This window comes from Piliocolobus tephrosceles, chromosome 3 (genome assembly GCF_002776525.5).
Source record: "Piliocolobus tephrosceles isolate RC106 chromosome 3, ASM277652v3, whole genome shotgun sequence".
Taxonomy (NCBI): Eukaryota; Metazoa; Chordata; class Mammalia; order Primates; family Cercopithecidae; genus Piliocolobus; species Piliocolobus tephrosceles.
The window spans coordinates 1,800,501-1,813,538 of record NC_045436.1 but is presented as its reverse complement, the minus strand read 5'-3'; positions in this window follow the sequence as shown (position 1 = coordinate 1,813,538).

The window sequence follows — 13,038 nt, the reverse complement described above, 5'->3', positions numbered from 1 at the left end:
CAGTGAGCTGAGATGGCGCCACTGAACTCCAGCCTCGGCGACAAGAGTGAGACTCCTTCTGAAAAACAAAAAACAAAACTTTGTAAAAAATTTAGCCAGGTGTGGTGTCATGCACCTGTAGTCCCAGCTACCAAGGGGGCTGAGGCAGGAGGATCACTTAAGCCCAGGAATTCAAAACTACAGTGAGTCAGGATCCTGCTACTGCACTCCAGCCTGGGTGACAGAACAAGTTCCCATTTCTATACATGCCACTCTGTCAGGCACTTGATAAACACAGTGCTGTTGATGAGGCTTATGGTCTAATAAACAATCACAATGTGGTATGATTAGTGACCTCTGGACTATATGAATACATGCAAAGGAGCCTACAGGACTTCCACACAGAGGGCTTAGGGTCAGCAAACACCTCAGAAGGGTGGGCATTCGGCTGGGCTCCTGGCCAACACAGTGAAACCCCGTCTGTACCAAAAACACAAAAAAAGTAGCCGGGCGTGATGGCAGGTGCCTATAATCCCAGCTACTCCGGAGGCTGAGGCAGGAGAATCACTTGAACCCGGGAGGCGGAGGTTGTGGGGAGCGGAGATCGCGTCACTGCACTCCAGCCTGGGGGACAGAGCGAAACTGCGTCTCAAAAAAAATAAAATAAAAAAAAGGACGAGCATGGGGCATGCCAGGCAGGCAATTTAGATTGTACTTGTGTAGATCTTTACGTTGACATTGCAGAAATGGCAACTGTTCAAATATATATATTTTTAATGGTAGCATACGCGGTACTGCAGTGCTGGGAAGAGAAGAGCGTGGTGCCTTTAAACGATTCGGAAGTGGGGAACGGAAGTGCGGGTGGGGGAGGGCGTGGTCGGTGGCTAGGGCGCAGCTCCCGCGGACCTAGGTGAGGACAGGCATTTCCTGCCCAAACGTTGCATTTCCCAGAACCACCCTGGCCTGCCATGGCCCCATCCTACGCCTATAAAAACCCAAGACGCTAGCCAGGCAGAGACAGAGGCCGCCAGACGTTGAGAGGAGCCCATCAACAGAAGACGCAGCAGCCGCTGGTGGCGGAGAGGACGAGGAGAGGCTCACGCGGGCGGAAGAAAATAGCGGCGCACCGACAGGCCGTCGACCGGCAGGACCAGGCGGAGTTTGCTGGGGCAGTCGGAGGAGAGCCAGGGGAAAGTCATGTCCCTTCGGGCTCCCCCATCGTGGGACACCTTCTTCCACTCAATAAAACTTGACACTCCTTCTCCAAGCCCACGTGTGATCCGATTCTTCCGGTTCGCCAAGGCAAGAACCCCCGGGATACAGAAAGCCCTCTGTCCTTGTGGTAAGGAAGGGGATTTAACTGAGCGGGTTAACACAAGCCGCCTAAGAGAGCACCTTGTAACACACACCCCGTGGGCTTCAGGAACCGTAAACTTTCTCCCCTAGACAACCGCTGTGGAGTCGAGCCCCACAATGCTTCCCTGGAGGTTGAGCAGCCAGAAGCGAGTCAGAGCCACACCCGCAATGCACACCCTGCGAGGGCGTTTCAGAGGGAAAGAGAGTAAGTCTTCTGGTACTACAACTTTGAAGTTTGGGGATGTGATTTTTTTTTTTTTTTTTTATAAGAACGCAGTCTTTGAAGACTGATATAAATGGTTTGGCCAGTGCCATTACTTGGTGCTGTCTGATTTTAGGTGAATAACTTTAATTCCCTGAGCTTTACTTTTATTATTTTCTTAGTGTTTTGTGAACATTCAAGCTAAGTCAGCAGTAGCGGCTGCATGTTTTTGTCATCGCTAATGCGTGTCCCTTTGCAATGTGATTGTATTTTCTCCCATCAGTGGGTGAAGTCCATTTTCTTCTCTTGAGTCTGGGTTTGACTGACTGTAACTTGTCTTTTGCTAATGGGAAATTAGCAAACATGATAAAGAGGCTTAAGGAGAACTTACCTTGAGATTTTGCTTCCTGCTGCTCCTAGAACCCTACTGTCATGTGAACACATCGGATTATCTTGCTGAAAAATGAGACTGGGGAGGAGAACCAACCTACCCTGGCCGATAGAAAGCCACTCCCAGGGTCTGACACGGTGGCTCATGCCTATAATCCCAGCACTTTGAGAGACAAAGGTGGGTGGATCACTTGAGGCCAGGAGTTCGAGACCAGCCTGGCCAATATGGTGAAACCCTGTGTCTACTACAAACACAAAAATTAGCTGGACGTGGTAGCGGGCGCCTGTGATCTCAGCTACTCGGGAGGCTGAGGCAGGAGAATTACATGAACCCGGGAGGTGGAGGTTGCAGTCAGCCGAGATTATGCCATTGCACTGCACTCCGGCCTGGGTGACAGAGCGAGGTTTCGTCTCAAAAAAAAAAAAAAAGCCACTCCTGGAGGGTGAGTGGGGCCGTCTGGATATGCTAGCCCTCATCAGTCCACTGACCACCAGAATTTGCAACTGAAGACAAATGCATGAGTGAGCCTTACCAAATACAGCAAGAAGAGTGTCCTGCCTGGCTCCGATGATGATGCATACAATCATGAGTTCAATAAACGATTTTCATGTTAGGATACTACGGTTTAGAATGATTGATGACACAGCAGTAGATTACCAATACCAGTCAAATGGTGATGAGAGCAGAGTAACTGTTACAAGTTTCAGAAATAATGCTATGTTTTTGTTTTTCTTTGAGAGGTTAGAGTGCTGTGCTCACCTAAGTTTAAAATGAGAATGGGGCTGGACGTGGTGGCTCGCGCCTTTAATCCCAGCACTTTGGGAGGCCAAGGCAGGCGGATCACTAGAGGCTAGGAGTTCAAGACCTGCCTGGCCAGCGTGGTGAAACCCTATTCTCTACTAAAAATACAAAAGTTGGCCGGGCGTGGTGGCTCATGCCTGTAATCCCAGCACTTTGGGAGGCCAAGGCGGGCAGATCATGAGGTTAGGAGTTGGAGACCAGCCTGGCCAACACAGTGAAACCCCGTCTCCACTAAAAATGCAAAAATTAGCTGAGCATGGTGCTGTGCACCTGTAATCCCAGCTACTCGGAAGGCTGAGGCAGGAGAATTTCTTGAACTCGGGAGGTGGAGGTTGCAGTGACCCGAGGTCGTGCCACAGCACTTCAGCCTGGGCAACAGAGCTAGACTCCGTCCTTCTCAAAAAAAAAAAAACGTTAGCCAGGCATGGTGGTGCACACCTGTAATCCCAGCTACTCCAGAGGCTGAGGCACGGGAATCACTTGAATCTGGGAGGAGGAGGTTGCAATGATCCAAGAGCGTGCCACTGTACTACAGCCTGGGCAACAGAGCGAGATTCTGTCTGAAAACTAAATAAATAAATAAGAATGGTATTTGCAAATAGCCACTAGCTGTTCCCCCAAAGTCTCTTCCCTGGCCATCTGGTCTCCTGCAGAATCCTGACTAGTGACAGTTACCCAATGGAACCTCTTTTTCTATTATTAAACAATTACATAGTGCATATTCTGGATAGGAAGTGCTTTCACGCTCTAAAAACCCTCTTCTGTGATGAAATCAGATGGTTTTCCTTTAAAAATGAAATATATTTCTGCTGACCCCAATGTGAGATCAAGTGATTCTCTCCTTGAAAGTATCATGATTGGTCACTGTGATTAGAAGAAGAAAATGCTGTGGTTTTTCTCTGCAGCAGTAGAGCTGACTTGTCCTGAAAGCCAAAAGTCTTTGCAGTGAAAGGAAAGGGTGCGATGGATGATTCCTAGCCCTGAGAATAACGTGGATCTGGAAGGTCAGTGTACCATTCAGTCAATCAGTAAACATCACTGGGTTCTCTTTGGGGATATAGCACCAACAACAAAGGGGCTTGTTCTGAATTCTCTGGAATTAAATTGAGTGTTCAGGATGCAAACCCCATTAAAAATTGGCTGTTGCAGCATGGCATGGCATAATAATAAATCCAGGAGCAGAAGGGATGGGAACCCATATATCAGATGAGGTCCCAAGGACTCTCCAGTGTGTGACTCCTGCTAGTTCTAGTGTGGCTGCCATTGCATGGGACGTGTTGGAGCCCTTCACGGGCACTCCGTGAAAAGACGTCTTACTGTGCTGCAGACAGTCCTCCTGGTGGGATATGCTCCCAACACAATGAAAAAGTCAGTCCTAGAAAGATCAGGGGCAGAAGAAAGAAGTGCATATTTTGCTTTGTTTTTTTCCAAAACAGAAAGACATAATTGCTCTTTCTACTCCGGTAAGCTTGCCATATAAATACCAGGGACTCAGTCTCCCGAGTCTCCATCAGTCACTCCAAGGATGTTCCATGGCATGTTAATAAGCGCTGCTTGAACAGCCCTTAAAGAAAGTAACTCCACTCTTCAGGCTAATTGCCTATGCACATGCTCTCCCATCTCTCACCTCACCATCACAAATTCAGAAACACCCAGTAACTCCTCACAAGGGAATGCTGTTAAGCTGTGGGGTCATAAGTACGACCCAGTGAATCACAGGTTCATAGGACTTTAAACATCACATTGCTTCAGATGTCTAGATGATCAATTACTCCTTACCCTGCTGTGCCTGCATCTTTAGGTTTCTTCACATGAGCTTACTAGCTTCAATGAGATTTATGTGAACTAAAAAGGAGAAGGGTAACCGGGCACGGTGGCTCACCCCTGTAATCCCAGCCCTTTGGGGGCCGAAGTGGGCGGATCACCTGAGGTCAGGAGTTTCGGACCAGCCTGACCAACATGGAAAAACCCCGTCTGTACCAGAAATACAAAAAATTAGCCAGGTGTGATGGCAGCTACTGAGAGGCTGAGGCAGGAGAATCGCTGGAACCCAGGAGGTGGAGGTTGCAGTGAGCTGAGATCATGCCACTGCGCTACAGCCCAGGCAACAAGAGTGAAACTCCATCTCAGAAAAAAATAAAAAATAAAAAAAGCAGAAGGATCTCCCCACACTCTCATGATGCTTAGTTAAAACCGGTTAAAATTCATTATGTGCCTTTAGAAATTAAAGTGATAAGTTGGAGACCTAACTCGCTCTGAAAGCTAATAAACTACAGCAGAGAGGGTGGGAATCTGAGAGGCAGAGAGTAAGAGTAAGTAGAGTAAGAGTAAGTAAACACATAAGGGGTTTTCTCTACCCTGGCTGTGACGGTATTAATAAACTGTATGCAAAAGGCTAGTGCTTTTTTTCTGAACTTGTCTAAATCTACTTTTATTTAAATAGAAATCCAAAATACTTCCTAGGTTATGATTTTCAAGGTCAACCTAAAATTTAAAAATAAACCCCTAAAAAGTAATGATTGAATTATTAGCTATAGAAAATATTTCATGGCTGGGCATGGTGTCTCACGCCTGTAGTCCCAGCACTTTGGGAGGCCACAGCGGGCAGATCACCTGAGGTGAGGAGTTCAAGACCAGCCTAACCAACATGGTGAAACACCTTCTCTACTAAAAATGCGAAAGTGAGCCGGGCGTGGTGGCGCACACCTGTAGTCCCAGCTACTGGGAGACTGAGGCAGGAGAATCCCTTGAACCTGGGAGGTGGAGGTTGCAGTGAGCCGAGATGGCGCTACTGCACTCCAGCCTGGGAGACAGAGTGAGACTCCATCTCCAAAAGAAAAAGAAAGAAAAAAAAATTTCATACCTATCAACCAGAGAAAATACAATAATTATTCAAGCACATATGAAATCTTAAAAGAATGTTCATGTGCTAGGATACAAGGAAAACCTTAATATATTCTGAAGATCAATATTATAAAGATTGTGGTCTGCTGATAATACAGTAAGTTTGAAACCATTAGTAGATGATTGATTTAAAATGTTATGCCTGGGACATTTACAACATGCTATTAAAAACTTCTGAGCAAGCTTTTACCAGTGTCTGCTGTCTTTTGTGATTATGCATCCTAGCTGAGGCATACAAAACCAAATGAATGCAAGGATTCGTTAACTCTTTGAATTTGTTAAATGCTAACAGTTAACCATTAGAAATGGTTCAAGGATATGAGCCACACTACTTCAACTTTTTCTTTGTTGTAGTTTTAGAATGGTCAATTTTTAGCTACTGGACAGATTAAAAGCAAAATAATCATGCCATATTTAGTCCTGGAGTTCAAGTCTACACATTTATGTGAAAAATCATTGTAATAAACTTTTAACCTGAGAAAGCAACCTTCAGCTCTGTGTTACCCAAATGAAACAAAATCTGAAATTATATTAGAACATTTCCCTGTCTTCAGACTGGTGTGACAGAATACTGATATGCAGCTTGGTGGATTTCACCAGTTAAGTCACATTCTTCTCCCTCCTTCCCTGCAATACTGTGTATACTGAAAAATGTGCATTTGTCTGAGGAGTTATTTTGTTTGCCACCACTTAATGAATCTCAAAATTTTGAGTAAATGTACCTCAGTCTAATCGGACTTTTTATGAGCTTTATAACTACATTGGAACCCTTAATTCCCATTTCTGGGTGTTTGTGAGCCTGATTGCTGTCATTTACGACTCTAGGTCCTCACCAGCTAAATAAACACAGTTCTTGTGTGGCCAGCACTTACTGCTCATCAGCTCCTTTCTCCAACTTCCGCGATGTCCTGGCATCCTTAAAATATCTACAAACTATGGCCTTCATTCATGAATGAAATCAGTTTCTACATGAGTGTGTTGATGTTTATTGATCACATATGTATAAGTAGAAATACAGCAATACAGCATATGTCTGGGCATTCTTTTTTCTTTTGAGACAGTCGCTCTGTTGCCCAGGCTAGGGTGCAGTGGTGCAGTCTTGGCTCACTGCAGCCTCCACCTCCCAGGTTCTAGTGATTCTCCTGCCTCAGCCTCCTGAGTAGCTGGGATTACAGGCATGTGCCACCACGTACGACTAATTTTTGTATTTTCAGTAGAGACGGGGTTTCACCATGTTGGCCAGGCTGGGCTGGAACTCCTGACCTCAAGTGATCCACCCACCTCAGCCTCCCAAAGTGCTGGGATTACAGGCATGAGCCACCGTGCCCAGCCTGTCTGGGTATTTGCATAGTCTTCTTTTTACCATATTATTTTTTCATTAATTACATATCAACATTAATTTTGTATCTTGAAACAAGTTGATTTTGTATAAAGGTGCCAAGCATCTATTAAATAAATAAATAAATAAATAAATATTAAAATTTTGTGAGCAAAATAAGATTCATTTTGAAGAGGGTACAATTAATGACAGCAGCACCCCATGTTAATATTGGTAGAACACTGCCAAAGCAGTATCTAGAGGGAAGTAAATAACTTTAAATATATGAATGAAGAAATAAGAAAGATTGGCAACAAATTAGGTCAGGATTTGACCCAGAATTCACCCATTAGCTATTCTGAGATATCGTTCATATGAGAAAAGTAGGATAAATTCTTTACTCTTTTATTTACCAGACTTTAGGATAATTCATTGATAAAATACTAACAATTCTCTGATCTCTAGGTAGAATATTATGCATGAATTTTCACTTTATTTGTACTTTCATTTCTGAAAATTTTTTTAACCGAAAACATTCTAACTTTATAATCAGAAAAAATACTTTTGAAAAAGGAGTCAGGAAATAAAAATATATTTGCAACTTAGTAAAATTCCTCTGATCTCTTGACGTATTAAAACTTTTGAATACATGTGAAAAAAATTTCTAAGATAACTCATGAAATCTGAAACTGGGATGGTTTCTGGAGGTTTTCAGTGAAAGCATCTCATACTAAAGTTAAGACCTCTGTTTTATGTCATTTTGAAAAGGAGAGCACCTCTCGTGCTGGGGCATTGCTTCAGCACGCGCTCGAAGGAATGAGCGTCACTTCCTGCATCACCATACCTGTTCTACAGAGCCTCGATTTTCTCCAGGGGCTTCCCATCCGCACACTGGCAATGCTGACAATACTCAGAGCTTATAAAACCTGACAAATCACAGCTTGAGGTGAAAAAGCTTTAGGACTGAAAACTATCAAGAGGAATTGGAAATGAAAGGTGAATGCCATTATATTTATTCAGTTTATAGCTAAATTATAATGGAAAAAAAATTTCAAAATAGAAACATTTTTAAAATCTGAAGACTGTAATTATAACAATGAGCAGTGTCATCATGTTGATCTGTGTCACATTAGAAATATTCTTTATCAACAAGACATTAAATTTAATAATGAGGAGAGACTTTTGCAAAAATAATAGGGAAGTTTTTTATTTTGAATTTCAAAAATTGTGCTTCAGTTTGCAGGATGTTTGTGTATGTGTGTGTGGTGTAGGGGGTTATTGGTATGAGATAGAAATTGACTAACACAGTCCAGCTTCTGTTGATTTTTTTTCTTTCAAAAAAAATTCTTCCCATAATATCTTACACAGCTCGTCTAAGAAATTTAATCGATGCTTAACACATGCCAAAATATTTCTGACTCTCAAAATAATTTCATTTTAGAGAAGTAGATGGGACCAGCCAGGTTCTTAATTGTTTTCTCACAACTTTTTATTTTGAGAATGTTCAAACCCACTGAAAAGTTGCACATAGTCCAATGAATACCCTTTGTGATGGGCTAAATTGTGTCCCTACAAAATTCATATGTCGCAGTCCTAAACTGTGTATCTCAGAATGCGGCTCTGTTTGGAGAGGGGATCTTAAAAGATGTGATTAAGTCAAAACAAGGCCATTAGGGTGGACCTTAATCTAATCTGTCTCTGTAAGAAGAGGAAATTTGGGCATACACCGGGAGAGCCCTGCGAGGCAGCTGCAAGTGCCAAGGATATGGGCCACAGAGGAAAGGAAGGGCCCCCTACCGACAGCTTCAGCTTGGACTTCCAGCCTTCAGGACTCTGAGAAAATAAATCTATGCTGGTTAAGCCAGCCAGTAAGTGGTATTTTATTATAGGAGCCTGAGCGGACTAATGTACCTGTATAGCTTTCTCATACATTCACTAATTGTTAACATTGTGTCACCTTTTTGTGATCCCTCTCTCTGTCTCTACAAACACATGCATAGGTATGCACATACACAAACATGTGACATATACACATACAGTCACACACATCATACATATGCATACATATGTGTGTACATGTGTATATGCATGTCTACCACAGTTTTGGCAGGGGTGAAGGGATGGGTGAACCATTACATGCCTGTTAGTTGCAGGCGACATGACTTTTTTTTCCGAAATACTTTAGTGGAAACCTCCCAAGAACAAGTACGTTTGCTTATAAAACCATACCATAAGTTTCACATTCGGGAACTAAAAACAGTAATACATTATACAGTAATATGCAGTCATATTTAAATGCTCCCATTTGTCCTAATATAGTTAGGTTTGTTTGTTTTTCTCTAATTCAAAGTTCAATCAAGCCACACACATTGCATTTAGCTGCCAAGTGTCTTTTTAGACGGAGTCTTGCTCTGTCACCCAGGCTGGAGGGCAGTGGCGCAGTCATAGCTCACTGCAGCCTTGACCTCCTGAGATCAAGTGATCTTCCCACCTCAGTCTCCTGAGTGGTTGGGACTACAGGCACGTGTCACTGTGCCCAGCTTTTTTTTTTTTTTTTTTTTCTGTAGAAACAGGGTCTTACTATATTGCCCGGGCTGATCTTGAATTCCTGGCCTCAAGCCATCCTTCCGCCTTGGCCTCCCCAAAATGCTGAGATTACAGGCGTGAGCCACCTCACCCAGCCGCAAATATTTTTAATGACAAAAACTGCAATTCCTTTTGCATCAACCTAATAATATATTCTTGTCATTATTCAGATGATCAAGTATTCCCAAACTTTGCAAGCAGATGTGCTTTTAAGTTGATTTCCATATCCTTGTGACATGTCCCTATAGGTTTTTAGCACCTCCTTGTTTAAGCCGATAAACAATGAATAGCAAGTTTTTAATTTTGTTATATCTCTGATTTTGAATTTAAAAGAGTAGCCCCTTTTTGTTTCAAAATCATATTGACATATTGAAGAGACTGGTCCAGTTTCTACAATGTTCTACCTTCTGGATTTGTCCAATTGTTTCCTCACGATGTCATTTAGCTTTGTTTATCACATGTATTTTTTATAATGTGAAAGTGAGAGCTGAGAGCTAAAGGTTTCATTAGCTACCAGGTGAGTATTTTTGGCCAGATATTTTATAAGTTGTACTATACTTTATGATTGCATCACATTAAGATAGAATATTTAGTTATCCTACTCTTAAATGTAATACTTACCCTACCATTATTGAACAAAATGCACGAAGCAACGTAAAGAAATACAAAAATTTAATACTTACCCTACTATTAAATTAAGATGTAATTTCATCACTAGTATATATAATAAAATGTTATGAAATTCACAAAACTCATGTTTTTAATTCAAATGAGGTATTATTGCCTAATGATTGTGAGACTTTAGTGATTTCGGTGAATGTATCTAATAGCTTTTTGAGAACACATCCTTAAATATCAGAAAATTGTAGTAAAAATAAAGTACTAACACACTCTTGGTATTAAATTCTAAAACTTTGGCATTTTCCTTTGCCCACCAATTCCACATCTGGAGATACTCTACGGACACTTGTCAAGTTCGTGATTTTACTACAGGAGGATATTCGAGCAATATTTGTAGGCACAGAAATGCAGAAACAGTGTCTTCCAGAAGAGGCTTGATGAACCTAATGTGGAGCACTGGCTGTGGAACTGTCGTGCAGTCACTAGAGACAAGCGGATCTCTGCGAAGGAGACAGAATACTATGCAAAAATCATTTAGTGAAGAAGGCAGCTTGCAGAACCCTGTGTCTAGTGCAATTCCATGTATGTTTGAAAAGAGCACAACTGAATGGATGAATGAATGAAGAACATGTGGAAACATACAAAAAATTAGAAAATGTCAGAAAATAACTTTGGCAAAGTTAGATAAGATTTTCTTTTTAAAAAACACCCATTTTTGCCGGGCGCGGTGGCTCAAGCCTGTAATCCCAGGACTTTGGGAGGCCGAGACGGGCGGATCACGAGGTCAGGAGATCGAGACCATCCTGGCTAACACGGTGAAACCCCGTCTCTACTAAAAATACAAAAAACTCCCGGGTGAGCCGGGCAAAGTGGCGGTGCCTATAGTCCCAGCTACTCGGGAGGCTGAGGCAGGAGAATGGCGTGAACCCGGGAGGCGGAGCTTGCAGTGAGCTGAGATCCGGCCACTGCACTCCAGCCTGGGCGGCAGAGCGAGACTCCATCTCAAAAAAAAAAAACAAAAAACAAAAACAAAAAAACACCCATTTTGAATAAAGATTCATTCAGGTTAAGGCCTCCTTTGGATCCCTTACATTCATGTGGATTACTTTTCAATATGTACTGCATGATGTCTGTGTGTCTGATATTCTTCAATAGTTCAAGAAAAAGGGACAGGCTTTTGCAAAAAGGCCAATCTATCTAACCACAAATATGACTTCTAAATTAAAGACTTACCAAAGGCTGGATGAGGTGGCTCATGTCTGTAATGCCCGCACTTTGAGAGGCGGAGGCAGGTGGATCACTTTGAGGTCAGGAATTTGAGACCAGCCTGGCCAACATTGTGAAACCCTGTCTCTACGGAAAAATACAAAAACTAGCCCAATGTGGTTGTGGGTGCCTATAATCCCAGCTACTTGGGAGGCTGAGGCAGGAGGATCGCTTGAACCCAGGAGACGAAGGTTTCAATGAGCCAAGATTGTGCCATTACACTCCAGCCTCAGCGACAGAGCAAAACTGCCAAAAAAAAAAAAAAAAAAAAGAAAGAAAATTACCAAAGATAGCTAATTTTGGGCAGGCATAGTGGCTCACGCCTGTAATCACAGCACTTTGGGAGGCCGAGGCGGGTGGATCACCTGAAGTCAGGAGTTCAAGACCAGCCTGGCCAACATGGTATTTTTCAAAAAGCATCTGGAGCGAGCATCTCTCGCATATAGTGTTTGCAGGTTAATCCTATTTTGGAGACTTCTTAGCTTAAGATGAGACCTAAGTGGACAGCTGTTCAGTTTCAGAACACTCTCCCCCGCGTGTGTGTGCTGGTGAGTGACACACTCTGCCTGCGTGCAGGAACTGCTGCCTCCTTATGTCTCCTAGCCATGGATCGTGCCCTTCCCTTTGGGAAGCGCTTCATGAGCCATACACTCCTGAAAATGGAAAGAGAACACAGGGGCCTCTGGTCCTGCTGACAAAGTCATTTCCATGCACCTGGTGGTGTTTGGTTTTCACAGTGGATTCACTTCACTTTTCATTAAAGAAAGTGAGATTTGTGTGTTTCCTTTTGATTTTGGTCATCTTCCCCAAATTAACTTAAGGCTCTGTCTCTCAAACAGGAAGTTAACATTTATTCAAGTCAGGAACATAGGGGCTAGCTTTCCCTTTTCCACAGATGCTCTTGAGACATTCGGCTAACCTTGCCCCTACATTCAAAGATTTCTGGTGGGATTGTATAGCCTAAACAAACTCAACAACTAAGTTATCTCTGGCCATCTTCAGATATGATCCACTGACGTAGTTTGGCTCTGTGTCCCCACTCAAACTTCACCTTGAATTGTGCTCCCCATAGCCCCCACATGGCAGGGTGGGATCTGGTCGTGACTGAATCGTGGGCTGTTACCCCCATGCCGTTCTCATGATAGTGAGTGAGTTCTCATGAGATCTGATGGTTCTATAAGTGACTGTCATTTCCTCTGCTTGCATTCATTCTCTCTCCTGCCGCCCTGTGAAGAGGTGCCTTCTGCCATGATTGTAAGTTTCCTGAGGCTTCCCCAGCCATGTGGAACTGTGATTCAATGAAACCTCTTTTATTTATAGTTACCCAGTCTTAGGTATTTCTTCATTGCCGCATGAGAATGGACTAATAAACCCACATAGCTATCTTCTTGATTCATGGGTATAATTCTTACAGTTAACAATAGACAAAATCCTTTCTTAATGTTACGCTAGCTCAATTGCATAGACATCCAGTGACCCACAGCTTTCCTAAGATTCTAATGTTGGAAGCACTGTCATGCCCCAGGCCCTCTCTTGGCACTGCCCCAAGGAAGTTGGACTTTGCCTCTCTGCTGCTGAGATTTCTGTAGACAGTTGGAAAGTCACCCAGCAAAC